Below are 16,751 nucleotides of genomic sequence, written 5' to 3'. Positions count from 1 at the left end.
GCTGCCACCAGCCTTCAGGTCCTTGTAGGACCATTACCAGCTGCCATCGTTGGGGGCTCGCCGTGTACCAGTGTGCTGTGCACGAACTGTCTCATTTAATCTTCATCATACGTGGGATAAGTAGTCTATGAACCTTTTATATGTGAGAAATCAGATTTAGATGAGCTAAGTAACCTTTTTAAGGTATCCCAGTTGACAGTAGCAAAGATTAAACCAAAGCGTTCTGACTTCAACACCCAAGGGTTTGAACCACTAAAATGTTCTGCTTCGAATCTGCTGCGGAGTTGAAAACCAGCTCCACTAGAATGAGCCCATTAGAATCATGTCTAAGGGTAAAGTACGTAATTGCTGCACTGGGTTTAAGACATTCTCCTGAAAGCATTGTCTCTGAGCTTCAGAGCAGTAGGTGCCAGTCCGTGATGGGGGGGAAGAAGAGGTAGGCCCAGGAAGCTGTTACTCCAAAGCTGGGTTCGCCTCCTGGTGAGTGTTGAGCCAAATGGCACAACCAAACCAAGGGAGGATTTACTCCTTTCAGCGAGTAAGGAGGCAGTAGGGTCTTCCTGAACAGCAAGGTCAGGGAAGTTCTAAACTAAGGGTACATGCATATTCATGAAGGGGCTTGGAAGGCATATGCATATTCATGAGGGGGCTTGAGCAGAGGAGAATTCAACATAGAACTGGGGCAAAGGTTGACAGAGTCCAGGCTTTAGCTGATTGAAGTCATGAGGGTCAGAGAAGGTCAACATCATTATTCCTCAAGTTCCAGGTGAGCTGGGGGGTTAAGCACTCGAGGGCATTGGAATTCTGCAAAACAGCCCAAGAGTATGCCTCAGTGTAACCTTTACCATTGTAGCAGAACTGAGATTCATTATCTTTGCTATCACTTCTCTTGCCTGGTAACACTCGTCTGTTCTTGCATTCTCTTGTCCCCCTAAGGTCATTCATTGCTGAGACCTGTTCAGGGACAAGCACTGTGGCCAGGCTTGGATCACAGAATGGCTGAGGCCAAAAATGGCTTCTCTTATGTCAAGGAAGCCAAGCCTGGTTGGCTTTCTCCGGGGACCCCCTACCCTATCTGCTTATAAAACCGCATGCAAGATAGCTTACAATACACATGCTATCGTGTGTTTAAAAGTAAGGCTTGGTATAAATGTGCTAATGAATTCATAGTCTGTTTTATTTACTAGTGGGAAGAACAGGTTTGGGGACGCGTATGTCTGAGTTCCTTGCTGTCTTGAGTTTTGGGGTTAACACAGTGGGGTTAAGCACACAGATTCTGGAGCCAGATTTCCTGGGCTTAAATTCCAGCTCTGTCACTTTCCAGCTGGGTGACCTTGGTTAACTTGCCTGATCTCCCTATGTCTCAGTGCCCTGGTGTGTAAAACGAGTTTAATAATAATAAGTACCTACCTCATAGGACCTTTGTGAGGATAAAGGAAATTAAATTCGTAGAACACTTAGCATGCTTCCCAATTCCCTAGTAAGCACTGTGGATTTCTCTGGGTGCCGAGTGCTTCATACATAATAACCTATTCCTGGGAGGCCTGCAGCTATGCTGGAGGTTAAGCTGAAAACTTTGGGAACCACTGCGCCAGGACAGACCCTTTGAGACATCGCATTTGGCTGTTCCAGAGACCCTTTCTGCATCCCTTCCAGTTACTGTTTGTGTCCTGGCTAGCTCAGGACGTTGGAAAATTGTCCTGTAGTGAGAAGCTTCTCTGCAGTGTGTTAGGAATTTACACGCATACGATCTGCACTTCGGGGCTGAATCAAAGTCAATAAAAAGCGACATCATCTCTGAAGATTAATGTCGTAAAGACAACAATACAGACATAATCTAAATACAATGGACTAAGAAAAAAATTTAGAACATACTTTTTTTTTTCCTCTTCTGTTTCATTTCTATGTTTGGAGTAGCAGACCATTATTCTCACTTTTGTGTTTCATCAATCCCGGTTTTATGATGTGTATCTGCCCCGCTTGCTTAGACATACAAGTAAACAACCCTTTCATCCAGTGGATTTTGAACTCAGATTCTGTACTTGTTATTTTTTCTTCTGAAGTGGAAACTGGTCTGTGCTCTGAATGCTGTCTGATAAGCCCCTGTATTTATTTGTATTCAAAGATTCTGCTGCAGTCTACTAAAAGTCGTTCCTTGGCAGCCTTGGGTAATTGCAGATGAAAAAAGACTGTGAGTAATTTTTCCCCTACAGGAAAGTGAGGAAGGATGCTGCAGAAGCTAGGAAGAAGGGTTCCAACCCAGGCAAATAAGGAAATAATTAAAGGCAGGAAAAACAATTTGGCTGTCTCATATCTTATGCAAATTCGAGGGCTCTAGGATTCTCTAAGAAGGTAAACCTCCACTCCCGCACCACACACACACCCCCTGTCGCCTAAATTTGGAGCAGAAAAAACTCAAGACAGCAAGTCGCTCAGACATAAGCATCCCCAACCCTGAGAACTGAAGCATCACTTTGAACAGTCCTCTCTGGGACAAACTGAGCGTCCTGTGGGATTCACTCATGAAGCCCAAGCAATGAGCCAGAACTCCGGGAGGTGCGACGAAGAAGATGCTAAACATCTCCTCTCATCATCTCCTCTCATCAGGAAGGACAAGACGCTCATCTTTGGTTGGGGAACAGAAAACAAAAAATGTGCGTCTGACGTGCATTAAAAGAATGTCCTGCCTGTGGTGTGTGGCACCACAGGGGACGGTACCAACCCCTCTTTTGTCCCCCCAGGTGTCCTTTACAGTATGTATCATGGATGCTATCCTCAGCATCCCCAGGATATTTACTTTTCCACATCCCACGTACTGCGAGGACGAAGAGGACGGTGTACCACTTCCAAACCATCTCTTTACTACGTCACCAAAATGCTCGCCCTTTCTTTCCGAGTAACGGGTCTCAAAACTGAGTGTGCATCGGCCACCTAGAGGTCTTGCTAAAATAACGCAGCCGAGCGCCATCCTCTGAGGTTCTGACTCAGCAGGTCTGAGGTAGGGCCTGAGAATTCGCATTTCTGACCGATTCCCAGGTGACCCTGGTGCTGCCTGCTGTGGGACCGCACTTTGAGAAACACTGGTGTTGAGATTCATGCAAAGCACCCAGGGGTTTCCAGATTTGACTTTACTTTGGAGTCATCTAGAAATCTTTTCAGCTAGGCCTGGTCCTACCCCTGGAAATTCTGATTTCATCAGGACGAGGTGTGTGGCAAGCACTGGGATTTTACAAAGCTCCCCATGGGATTCTGCTCTGCAGCAACGATTGGGACCTGGTGCGTTGGGCCACACCTCTTTTTACCTCTCCTTGTAACCAGCATCTAGCAAAATCCTAATCAAACGTTTTAATGTCTTTCGTTTCACTGGCATCTAGCTGGTAAAAACCCCCACGCCTACATCAGCCTGTTAGTCGTATTCTTCACCTTTTATCTGTGTTGCTGTGCGCTTTTGGAGAAAATGCTGTAATCACATATAGTGATGCTTTGGTGCACCGCAAATTCATTGTCTTAGAGCGCAGCAGGCCCTCACGTGCTTCTGATGGTCATTATTCAACACCTAATTCAGCTCATCTGTTGTCACACTGTCTCATATCAGGGCTGTCTTTCTCACTCATTCCTCATAAAATTTTTTTTCAAACCTTCACAACGTCTTAAAATCTACCTTAGTGGTGCTCAACCTGGGGCTATTTTGTGCCCCAGGGAACACTTGGCAACGTATGGAGACAATTTAGTTGTCAAATCTGGGGGCAGAAGTCTGTGCTACTGGCATCTGGTGGGCAGAGGCCATGGATGCTGCTAAACGTCATAAAATGCAGGGCACAGACCCCACGAGGAAATGTCAACAGTGCTGTGGATGAGAAACACTGGCATCCTCACACCACCTTCCCCTACCTCTCAGCAGACAACCGTCACCTGAGTGTCACAAAGAAAGGAGAGCCCACTGCCCCCTCCACCCTCACATTCACTCACCCCAGCACATTCTTACCTGCTTGGTTTAGTTTCTTTAGACAACTGGGTTCTCTACAGCTAACGGTCACACAGATACTCCTCCTTTAATTCTTTCTGTTTTCTTTTATTTGTTTGTTTTTCTGGGGGCTAGTTAGATTTATTCACTTTTTATTTTTTTTTTTATTTAACTGGGGGCACTGGGGATCGAACCCATGACCTTGTGCACACTGAGCACACACTCTACCACTGGGCTGCACCGTCCCCACCTCCTTCAATTCTTCATCTCGCCAACCGTTTCTGGAAGCTAAAAACAATTAGAAATGAATACTCATTTATCATAGATTTATCCTTTTATTCACTTGGAAAATATTTATTATCCACTCTGTGTCAGGTATTGTGCAAAGTGCTAGGACCATAATGCTAAACCAACCAGGCATAGTCTCGGTCTTAACTGATCTCGATATCCACTGGAGGAGACACACATTAATTAAATCATCCTCCAAACAAATACTCATTACGGAATGTGGTCAGTGCTAAACATGGCCGAAGAATCCTGACCTGGCACAAAGGGTCAGAGGGCGCTTCTGGAGACCGTGCTGGCTGCTGCTTGAGTTTCGTTAGTTTGCCAGCAGGGGTGGGAATGGAGAGGAAGACACTTCCGTGCGCTATACAGTGTGTCCTTGCTGTTTATCTCTTTTATATTATAATAGTTTGTATCTGCTAATCCCAAACTCCTAATTTATCCCTCCCCCATCTTCTTTCCCATTTGGTAACCATACGTTTGTTGTCAGTTTTCTATAATTCTGTTTCATAAATCAGCTCGATTTTGTCACATTTTAGGTTCCACATATAAATGATATAATCGGTATTTGTTTTTCTCTGTCTGAGTTACTAAACTTAACATGATAATCTCTAGGTTCATCCATGTTGCTGCAAATAGCATTATTTTTCTTTTATGGCTGAGTTCTATACACACACACACACACACACACACACACACACATATATACACAACATTAACTTCTCCATCCAGTCATCTGTTGATGGAAATTAAAGTTGCTTCCATGTCTCGGCTATTGTAGATAGTGCTGCTATGATTATTGGGGTGAATGTGTCTTTTCAAATTGGAGTTTTCTCTGGATATATACCCAGGAGTGGGATTGCTGGATCATATGGTAAGCACATTTTTAGTTTTTTAAGGACCTAAAAAATGGACCTAATTAAACTTATAAGCTTTTGCACAGCAAAGGTAATTATAAACAAAATAAAAAGACAACCTACAGAATGTGAGAAAATATTTGCAAACAATGCAACTGACAAGGGCTTAATTTCCAGAATACACAAACAGCTTATACAGCTCAATAACAACAACAAAAAACCCAATCAAAAAATGGGCAGAAGATCTAAACAGACATTTCACCAATGAAGAAATACAGGTGGCCAACAGACACATGAAAAATTGTTCAATATCACTAATTATCAGAGAAATGCAAACCAAAACTACAATGAGGTATCACCTCACACCGGTCAGAATAGTCATCATTAAAAAGTCCACAAATGGTAAGTGCTGGAGAGGGTGTGCAGAAAAAGGACCCCTTCAAATGATTTTTGACAAAGAAACAAAAGCAATTCACTGGAAGAAAGATAGTTTTTTTTTCCCAACAGATGGTGCTGAGCAATTGGATTTCCATAAGGGGAAAAAAAAAACCTTGATCTAAGTACATAAAAAATTAACTCAAAATTGATCACAGAGTTAAATGTAAAATATAAAACTACAAAACTTTTGGAGGAAAACACAGTAGACCTTTGAAGCCTAGAGCTAGTCAAATAGTTATTAAAGTTGACTTAAAAGCATGATCCATAAAAGAAAAATTAATAAATTGAATCTCATAAAATTAAACTTTTGCTCTGTAAAAGACCTTGTTAAAAGTACGAAAATACAAGCACAGAGAAAATATTTGTAAACCACACACCTGATAATGGACTCTTGTCTAGACAATATAAAGAAATCTCTAAACTCCTCAATAGAAAAATGAACGAATAAACAATCCAATTTGAAAATGGATGGAAGTAATATAAAGACATTTTATCAGAGAGGATATGTAAATGGCAAATAAGCACGTGAAAAGATATCCAATATCATTAGCCATCAGAAAAATGCAAATCAAAATCTTTATGAAATATTGATACACACAGATCAGAATGGCTGAAGTGGAATTAATAGCAATGTAAGTGCTGCTGATGATGCAGAAACCCTGGAACACTCACACATTGATGGTTGATTGGAACTGGCACAGGCACTCTGGAAAACAATTTGGAGTTTCATAAAAATTAAAAAATAAACTAAACATGTAATTACCATATGACTCAGCAATTTCACTTTCAGGAATTTATCCTGGAGAAATAAAGACTTGTGTTCACACACAAAAAACCTGCGAATGAGTTTTTATAGCAGATTTACTAATGATAGTCCCAAACGGGAAGCAACCATAAGTCCTTGAATGATAAATGGTTAAACAAGTGATGGTACGTCTATGTGATGGAAAACTACTCACCAATAACCTGGACCAATCTCCAGAGAATTAAGTTGAGTGATAAAAGCCAATGTCAAATGGTTATATGCTGTGTAATTTCATTTAGATAACATTCCTGAAATGACAAAATATAGGTATGGAGAACAGGTTAAGGATTGCCAGGGCTAAGGAGATGGTGGGGGTGGGAGGGCAGTGCATGTGGCCATAAAAGGGCAAAATAAGGAATGCTTGTGGTGGTGTAAATGGTCTGTAACTTGATGGTGTCAACATCCTGGTTGTAATACTGTACTATAATTGTGCAAAATGTTACCGCTATGGAGACCAGGTAAGGGGTACATAGGGTCGCTGTGTATTATTTCTTATAACTGCATGTGAACCTGCAATGATTTCAAAATAAAAAAGTTCAATTTAAAAAGCATTGATCTTCATATCAACATGGAATTATGTTGGCATGCCTTCTACAGGGCACAAGGATTAGGTAGAAAGTGCCCTGCTACTTGCCCCCACCCCGGCTCCCACCTTCCTACCTCTCCCGCCCTTCAGCAAAAATAGAGGACGGGTTGTTTGTTATTTTGATATTGAGCTGTATGAGTTGTTGGTGTATCCTGAAAATTAACCCCCTGTCAATCACATATTTTTCTTCCATTCCATAGGCTGTCTTTTGGTTTTGTTTATGGTTTCCTCTGCTGTGCAAAAGCTTTTATGTTTAATTAGATTCCATTTGCTTATTTTTGCTTTCATTTCCATTGCTGTAGGAGACAGAGCCAGAAAAATATTGCTGTGATTTATGTCAAAGAGTGTGTCTCTAAGAGTTTTATAGCATCTGGTCTTATGTTTAGGTCTTTAATCCATTTTGAATTTATTTTTGCTTATGATGTGAAGAAATGTTCTAATTTCATTCTTTTGCATGGTGATGTCTAGTTTTCCCAGCACCACTTATTGAGGAGTCTGTCTTTTTTCCATTGTATATTCTTGCCTCTTTTGTTGTAGATTGATGGACCATAGATACGTGGGGTTATTTCTGGGCTCTCTATCCTGTTCCATTGATCTATGTGTCTGTTTCTGTCCCAGTACCACACTGTTTTGATTATTGTAGCTCTGTAGTATAGACTGAAATCAGGAAGCATGAACACTCCAATTTCATTCTTTTTTCTCATATTGTTTTGGCTATTGATGGTCTTTTGTGCTTTTATACAAATTAAAAAAAAATTTGCTTCAGTTCTGTTAAAAATGCCATTGGTAATTTGAAAGGGGTTGCACTGAATTTGTATATTGCCTTGGGCAGTATGGCCATTTTAATGTTGACTCTTCCAGTCCAATAATATGGTATATCTTTCCATCTCTTTGTGTCATCTTCAATATCTTTCATCAGCATCTTACAGTTTTCAGAGTACAGGTCTTTTGCTTGCTTAGGTAGGTTTATTCCTAGGTATTTTATTCTCTTTGATGTGATGGTAAATGGGATTGTTTCCTTAATTTCTCTTTCTGATACTTTGGTTTTAGTGTATAGAAATGCAACAAGTTTCTGTATATTAATTTTGTAATCTGGAACTTTGCCAAATTCATTGATGAGCTCTAGTAGTTTTTTGGTGGCATATTTATAGTATCCATATATGGTATCATGTCATCTGCAAACAGTGACAGTCTTACTTCTTCCTTTTCAATCTGGATTCCTTTTATTTATTCTCCGATTGCTGTGGGTAGGATTTCCAAAACCATGTTGACTAAAAGTGGCAAGAGTGGGCATCCTTGTCTTGTTCCTATCTTAAAGGGGATGCTTTCAGCTTTTCACTGTTGAGTATAACATTAGCTGTGGCTTTGTCATACATAACGTTTATTATGTTGAGGTATGTTCCCTTTAAGTCTACTTTCTGGAGAGTTTTTATCATAAATGGAAGTTGAATTTTATCAAAAGCTTTTTCTGCATCTCTTGAGATGATCATACGGATTTTATTCTTCGATGTGTTAATATGGTGTATCACACTAATTGATTTGCAAGTATTGACAAAACCTTGCATATCTGGGATAATCTCACTTGATCATGGTGTGTGATCCCTTTAATGTATTGTTGAATTTGGTTTGCCAGTATTTTGTTGAGGTTTTTTGCATCCATGTTCAATAAACAACCCAATCAAAAAGTGGCCTAATTAGATTTCTCCAAAGAAGACATACAGATGGCCAACAGGCACATGAAAAGATGTTCAACATTGCTAATTATTAGAGAAGTGCAAATCAAAAAAACAATGAGGTATTACTTCCCACCAGTCAGAATGTCCATCATCAAAAAGACTATGAATAATAAATGCTGGAGAGGGTGTGGAGAAAAGGGAACCTCCTACACTGTTGGTGGGAATGTAAATTGGTGCAGCCACTGTAGAGAACAGTGTGGAGGCTTCTTAAAAATATTTCTCAGCCAGAAAAAGAGAATGAAATAATGCCATTTGCAGCAACATAGATGGACCTAGAGATCATCATACTAAGTGAAGTAAGTCAGACAGAGAAAACAAATATCATACGATTTCACTTATATGAAAAAGATATAAAAATGATATAAATGAACCTATTTACAAAACAGGAATAGACTCACAGACGTAGAAAACAAATGCATGGCTATCAAAGGGGAAAACGGAGGGAGGGATCAATTAGGAGTTTGAGATTAACAGATACACATTACTATGTGAAAAGTAAACAACAAGGACCTCCTGTACAGCACAGGGAACCACACTCACTGTCCTGTAATAACTTGTGATGGAAAAGAATCTGAAAAAGAATATACATATGAATATGAATATATATATCCATATATATATGAATGAAATTATACCATTTGCAGCAATGTGAATGATCTACAGAGTATTATACTAGTGAAATAAATCTGATAAAGACAAATACTGTATTATATCACTTATATGTGGAATATTTAAAAATAATACAAATAAATGTATATGAAAAACAGATTCAGTTTACTCTGAGATGATTCTCCACTGTGGTTCCTTCTCAACTCCCTGTTGTCTTAAACTTCAAGGGCCACATCAAGCATCGCATGATGAAATTTTGCAGGACCACATTATGATAACCTTACTAACACCTGGGGGAAATTTTTCAAACAATTACTCATTTTGTTTAGGAACTCTTGACCTCATTTTTCTTGACTTTTCATTTTCAGTATCATACTGTGAGAAAATTGACTGTCAGAGATTTTGAAAGAATGCTAAATCATGATGGTATGATATTTAAAATTAAAAAATCGCTCACTGGAGTCAGAGTACAGTCTGTGTTTTTAGAGTGAATGAGTCCAGTGGTGTTTTGCTAATAGTTGTAATTTTGGAAAGACTGTAGATTGTCCAGATTATGGTGCTAGAACAGTGTTCTTAAGTCACGTGAGTGCTCGAAACTCATTCTGGGTCATTCAAAGTCATAGATGGGTCCTTATTTAACACATTTTAATGTGTTTTTTTCTGGGCCAATCATCATTGCCATCATTTTCATCATCAAATACACAGAGAGAAGTTCAGTCTTCATGACCCACACAGCAATGCCAGAAATCCTTAAAGGACCGTGTATCCCTGTTCACACCAGGAATTGTTAAATTAATTACATTTATTCATGAAGTCTCTGTTTAACTTATCAAAGGGACATTGTCAGAAATTGAAGATCTTATTAAGAATGCCAGATAGGCACCTCTACTACAATGTAAGTATTTTTTAGAGAGCTTACCTGAAAGCTTCATAGCCAAGAGATTTTTTCATATATTGTCTGTAGAAAAGAAGTATTTTGAAAGTTATAATCAATAACATGGTGATTAAAATAAAATGAATGAAAAAGAGTTGATTTTTAGGGGTAATCAAAGCAACATCTTACTACTAGTCAAAGGAAATACTTGATACACGTATTTTATATAACCACAGTGAAAAACAACGCAGTCAGAGATCTGACACTGAACGTAGCCATGATTCCACGCTGGTTTATGAAAGTTGACCTTGAGACTTTCAGAATTGGGTTGGGTGGGGAGGAACAGCACAAAGAACAGAGGACAAATAATAGAAATTAAAGTCTTTTTTCTTGAGTTTCTTTACGGTGTAAAATGTACTTTATCGTTTCTCACCCGGGTATTAAGTCTTATGTCAAGCTGAAGAGCTATTAGAAGAAAGCAAAGAAATGGCTTCTCAAAAAGAGCAAGTTTGTTGCGTATTTCTGAACACTATCTTGTAGGTGCCAAATTACAATGACTACAGCATAAAAAGTAACCCTTCACAAAAACGTGAACTTTTCCCAGCCCTCAGAATGAACGGAAAATTGATGTTTTCACAGTGAGTACTGAAAAATGAATTCTCATTCCCTCATTGTCTCTCTGCCGCTCTCTTACACACACACACACACACACACACACACACGAACACACACCCTATTGTGAATAATTTAATCTCTTCTTAATTACTATTGCATCCTACAGTCTACTGTTTCCTACTTGCCCATGATCCAGAACAGAGCTGTAATTATCACTTCACACTTTTACAGAGCATTTAATGTGTTTTAAAGGCTTCATAAATGTAGTTTATTGATACAGAGCTGAAAATGCTAATCTAGTTCACGGATGTCAGCCAAAGAGAAGAGAAGTGAATTGTGCATCTCACAAAGTGCAGGGCCCTCCAAAGAGGAAAATCCATAGTTCCAGGCATCATCTCTATAGAGATGACTCAGTTTTTCTACCCTTAACTCCCTTCCTGAGTTCCAGGAGAGGCTTAGCTGTAGAAATCTGTACCAGGTGGGTCCATCTGCACATTTCCTTTGCATTTGACCCATGTACCAAATCTCAGGTAATCTCTCTTCCTCATGGTTTCCATATTGTGTTAATTTGTGGCATCTTTCTCCCTAGAACCCAGATGGAGACAGCAGATCCTTCTTGGACTCTCTTGCTCTGCGTCTTTTTCATCTTTTATCCAGTTAGTTGCCTAATCCTGCAAACTGTATTTCTTTACAAAATATATTGACTTGTTTTCCTCATTCTCATCCCCTGCTACCTCCCCACATCCAGGACTTTGTTGCGTCTCATGTAGATTGTGGTCCTCGATCTCCTCTGCTTTTTTCCCTCCTATTTCAGGACATCCACATGCTGCTGATCACTTTCCTGATCAATACCTTCAGCATCTCTCCACCAGCCCCTGAGTTAAGCCCTAACTCCTCATCCTCGTGTTCAATATCCTGGCTCTTCTCTTCCCTGCTGAGTTCCATGGACCTAGCCTTCTGTAATCCTGACTTTTCTGAAAATGCATTCAGTTGTCTTCTTGGCTCCTGCTTTATTTGTGCATCGATCAACCCATCCCCACTGCTCTGCTCCTGCTGAAATCCATGCCAGCCTTAGAGATCAGTTTCAAATGACAAGCCCTCCAGGAAACGTTTTCCTACCCTCCTTCTGGCCCTGCCCTGCCGTGTCAGTCCTCCTGCAGTTGTACCTTCCCTCGTATCACAGCATTTGTGCAGGTGTCTTTCCCTCCCTTCCAGATTGTAAGCTTCTCGAGGTCAGAAATTTTAATTTACCATCATACTTTCTCAAACATCCTGGTCCAAGAAATTAAAATGATGGAGAGTGTGTATTTATTTAAGTGAAGTGAAGTGGATTTAAATGAACATAGATTTGAAGAACTTTATTTTTAATTTTATCTAATGAAGTCATTTTTTTCCTTATTCAGCTTTCAAAAATTGCTTCCAAAAGTATTGCCTAATTGGTACAAAAACACAGTTTAGTTTCCAGGGAATATTGTTATATTTGAGTACATGTATATAAAGTTGGTTAAAGCTCAGATATCAGCAATGTCGACACGTGGCAGGAAAACATTACAAATACAAGGACTAGTTTTTACCATCAACAAACACTCGTTTGTTAACAGCATTTATCCAAGCAGAGTGTCCAACATAAACCAGCAATTGGTTTGTGACCAAAACAACAAATAGAAATAAAATGAAAGCAGTTGTCAAGTCTATTCTGTTATTGTTCTATAATTTTAGTTTTTTCCCGTGGTAACAATTTCTACCCTTAATGAGAGAACAATCTCATGGTTGTTTAGCTATCATTCATTTGTTCATTCTTCCTATTATTTAACAAATATTTATTGGTCAACTGGGTATAGGGGACCAAAGATTATCTCCATTTTTGCTCTTACATCTACCATCTACTATAATTTGATGGAAAGACAGACTGAAACTCAGCATAATACACATTAAAATCTTCGTGGGTGTATAAGTGCCCAAAGCACTGTGGTCTGGGGCGGGGGGAGGAGAATGTAGGTTTCCCTAGGAAAGACAGAAGACCTTGGAGAAATGCTGAGATTTTTGAGTGGAGAATTGAAATGTTTCTAATTTGCCACCCAGACAAGGGAGGCAACAGCATTCTAGGGAGAAGGAAGTGCATGTGAACAGGAATAGGGTGGTGAGATGCCCTGTCAAGCCTGGAGACTGGCTCTGCACAGCTAGGACCAGAGGAAGAGGGGCAGGAGTTGAATGTCAGTGGCTCAGTGACTGAGCCAGCTTGGGGAAGCCTTATACAACCTGCCAAGACTTGTGGATTTTATGAGGTCTTCAGACATGGGAAGACTCCCAAGCAAGAGGATGCTTCAGACCCTACTGCAGAAACAGCACTCCATGACGTTTGGGTAACAGGGCAGAAGGGTGTGAATGAATGAGCCCACAGCGAAGCAACGAAAAGTTCATTCTGACCCCACTAACAGCGGGTCAGGAGCGCCCACAGATAACTCTTTACTCAAAAAGGATTTCCATCCAGACCAAAGCTTTAGGGCAGAAGACAGTAAGTTGTAACAAAGTAACATTCAAAAATAATTACAGTCTGAAAATATTCAGGGACTTATCCCCTGGGGGCTTGGTGGAATTCATCCCAGATGGGTCAGTGGCCGTCTGGGTCCCAGCTGAGGTCACGGGAGGAAATGCCACAACCACCCAGGCTCGCGGTGTCACAGACCTCAGTCTGGAAGTCCCTTTGGTCTAACGGAAATTTATTTTCTTGTAGTTTGAGCTCATTTCCTCTTTTCCATCCTTAGGGAAGGTAAGGAACAGATGCTCATAAACCACCAGATAATGACCCTTTATAGACCAGAGACACATGATAAATCATCTCTCAGCCATCACTTTCCTGAGCTAAACAAAAGGCCCTCCCTACCAGTTTTACTCTTACATTTGTTGTCCTAAATCCATAGCATCATGAACTCCCCTTGTATCAAGATCCTCCAAGTAAAGGGGCTTTGCTGTGTGCTCTCCCAGCACCCACCCCACATGCTCACTAAAAGAAACACTGAAGATGGAGTAAGGACATTTATTGAGCACTCACTTCGGGCCAGACTCTGGGGTGGCCGAGGGACAACCATGAATCAGCCAATCCTGCTCTCTATCCTCCTCTCCAGGAGCTCTGAGCCCCGGGGCTGGAGGGGCTCACCTACCACATTCGTCATGGGGATGGACACAGCAGAACGTCTCAGCAGCTTGAACTTTAGATAACTACCCAAGACATGGTATTCTCCCTGAAGTTATCTGAGGAGCAAGAAAATGTTAGATTTCCACCTATTTTTTTCCTCCCAAAGTTTTAAATGTGTGCTTCCTTATCAGTCTGTTAACCATCATTTAAAAATAAATTAAACTTTCTAAGTACTCTCTTCTCATAAGATCAGTGTTCAGTAAAATACACTAATGGAGGCCAATTCTGTGACGAAGAGTTGAAATATGCTAAGAATAAATCCTGGACCCCTACATGAATGTTAAGCAAGTATTGAAAAAGAAACACCAAATGCAGCCTTTTCTATGTGCCCTTAATCCTCGCAAGCTCCCTGGATCCTTGTCAGTTCAGACATCTGAGAAGAGCCTTGGCAGAGCTCTCAGAAGAGAGGCTTTTCCCTGGTCTTCCATCCACATGACCCTCCTTTCCAAGTGGATAATAAGACCCACATCTTCTTCTGCCGAGAGTTTATGATGACACAGTCGGGCGCTGTGACTCTGTATCTACAGCCAAGGTCCGTGCCCAGTGGAAGCTCAGTTCCATGGGGAACTGAGGATTTTCTTAGTCAAGAACTCATTCGAAGGGAAGATGGAGTTCGACTCCAAGAGTTTTGATCTGGTAACCAGTTATCAGGACTGAAGGTAGGGTTGTTGCGGGCGGGTAGTAATTAAAATGCAGAATTGTTTTGATCTGGAGCTATTTCTAGTCTTATCTGGTGGAGTCATGTCTAGATTCTAGGAGAAGAGAGAATAACATGTAAAACCCTTAAGTAGTTAAATAGGTAGAAAAATCGCCAAGAATTTAAGTGTAGGTAGTCCTGAGTATCGCCCTAACCAAGTCTAACACAAAGGGGTAAAAAGAGACAGTGAAACTGTTATTGTCAGCTTGCTTGGACCAGAAGATCGTGAGCCCCAGAGAACCTGGGTACTGCATAGTCATGGGTACCACACAAGCTGAAGCAGGTGGGATGAATCCCATTTTACAGATGAGGGACACTAAGCGGTGGGTAGCATGTTGCCCCACTCCAGGGACATCTTTCATTGTGTTCTCTGAGAATGGCACCCCCAGAGCACCACTGGGCATGCTAGGCTTGCGTACCATGTTTACCTTGTTAAGTGGCCAAGGTCTGTCTGGATTTAAGCCACCTCACTCTTCTGGGGCTAACAGACCCAGAGAGCTGACCAGGGATCCACAGTCAGTGCGTTTATAGGGCATTTGCCAAGTCACTGCTAGTAAGGAAGTTCTCCGCTTCCTCTGGTCTCCAGGAGGAGATTTTTGTTTTCCCCCAGAAATGACTGTGGTGCTGGGCTTTTGTTCAGGAATTCTCAACCTTGAGCTTTGTTTGCTTGTTTACTTCCTCTGCTGCATCCCTGTTTAGTTTCCCAGCCTTTTTTTTTTTTTTCCCTCTGCTTATTTGTTCGAGAGCAACTGGCTGTGTCATTTCCTTCATCTCTGGCGAGTCCTTTGCTTTTTTAATGGCAGGGGGTGGAAGGGAGCTGTAAGGGCCTGTGATGAGAGGCTGGGCAGACCAGTGATCAGAGGGTTCGGGGACACCGGGGAGTGCAGGGCGCTGGCAGCAGCGGGGCAGCAGCTCTGCTCAGGGAGGTGGCGGACACTAAGTTCCTGAGTAAAAATAGGCACGGGTTCCTGCTCCACCCAGCCCAGCCGCGGCCCGTCTCAGTGAAAGGAAGCAGACGCTGACACGCTCCTGCACCCGCGTTTGCGCACGCGGCGTCCTCGCTGCCCCGAGGGCACGTTCCCGCTGAGTCACTGTTCGCCCCCATTGTGGTTACCGCTGGTTATTTTTATATTTTTTTAAGGCCACATTTTATTAAGACAAGAGTCACTTTAGGTTTTTGTAAACTCTTAGCTCATCTATTCTTCCAAAGTTTGGGGCGTTCAGGGAGGGTACATAGCTCAGTGGTAGAGCGCATGCTTAGCACGTTAGAGGTCCCGGGTTCAATCCCCAATGGCTCCATTAAAAAATTAGTAAGTGAATAAATAAACCCAATTACCTCCCCGCCAAAACAAAACCAAAAAAAACCAGTTAACATGTTAGGTACTTTAAAAGAAATGTTTTATAGAAAGCTTTATACAAAGTTTCACGCTGTAGTTTTGATGGAAGTAGTGTTTTCATACCATAAAACGTATCGATTTCCAGTGTTCAAATGCACTCACTTGTGTAACCATCACAACCAAGACGGAAAGCGCTCTCATCCCTTCCGCAAGGTGCCTTGTGACCCGGTCCCTTCAGTCAATCTCTGTCTCCACTCCCTGCTGCGGGCAACCACTGCTTCATGCCACCGTCGACTAGATTTGCCATTTCCAGGGTTTTATGTAAGTGGAATCATACGGTATGTACTCCTTCGTGTCTTGCTCCTTTCCCTCAGCACGTTTCTCACACATGTTAGTCATCACACACGGCTATACTCACACACACCTTAAAATATGCTTGTCTTCATTTTACAATCTGTCTTGAGTGTTTTCCGCATCACAAGTTAGTCACTTAAAATTTAATTTCCAACGACTACACACTATTTTGTTTTCGGGATATACCATAATTTATCTCATAATTAAGATCTTGTGGGTAACCGCTCTGTTGTTTCAACAGTTTGCTTTTATAATCAAGAATGATTATTCTTGAATACATATGTTTGTGTACATGACCTAATTTCTGAAGGATGAATTTCTGTAGAAGGGCTTATGAAGTTAGACAGCAGACAAATTTATAAGGCTTTTATTATATACTGTGCTAACTTAATCTTTCA

This window comes from Camelus ferus, chromosome 10 (assembly GCF_009834535.1).
Source record: "Camelus ferus isolate YT-003-E chromosome 10, BCGSAC_Cfer_1.0, whole genome shotgun sequence".
Taxonomy (NCBI): Eukaryota; Metazoa; Chordata; class Mammalia; order Artiodactyla; family Camelidae; genus Camelus; species Camelus ferus.
The sequence above is the reverse complement of the archived record's forward strand: the minus strand, read 5'-3'. Positions refer to the sequence as shown.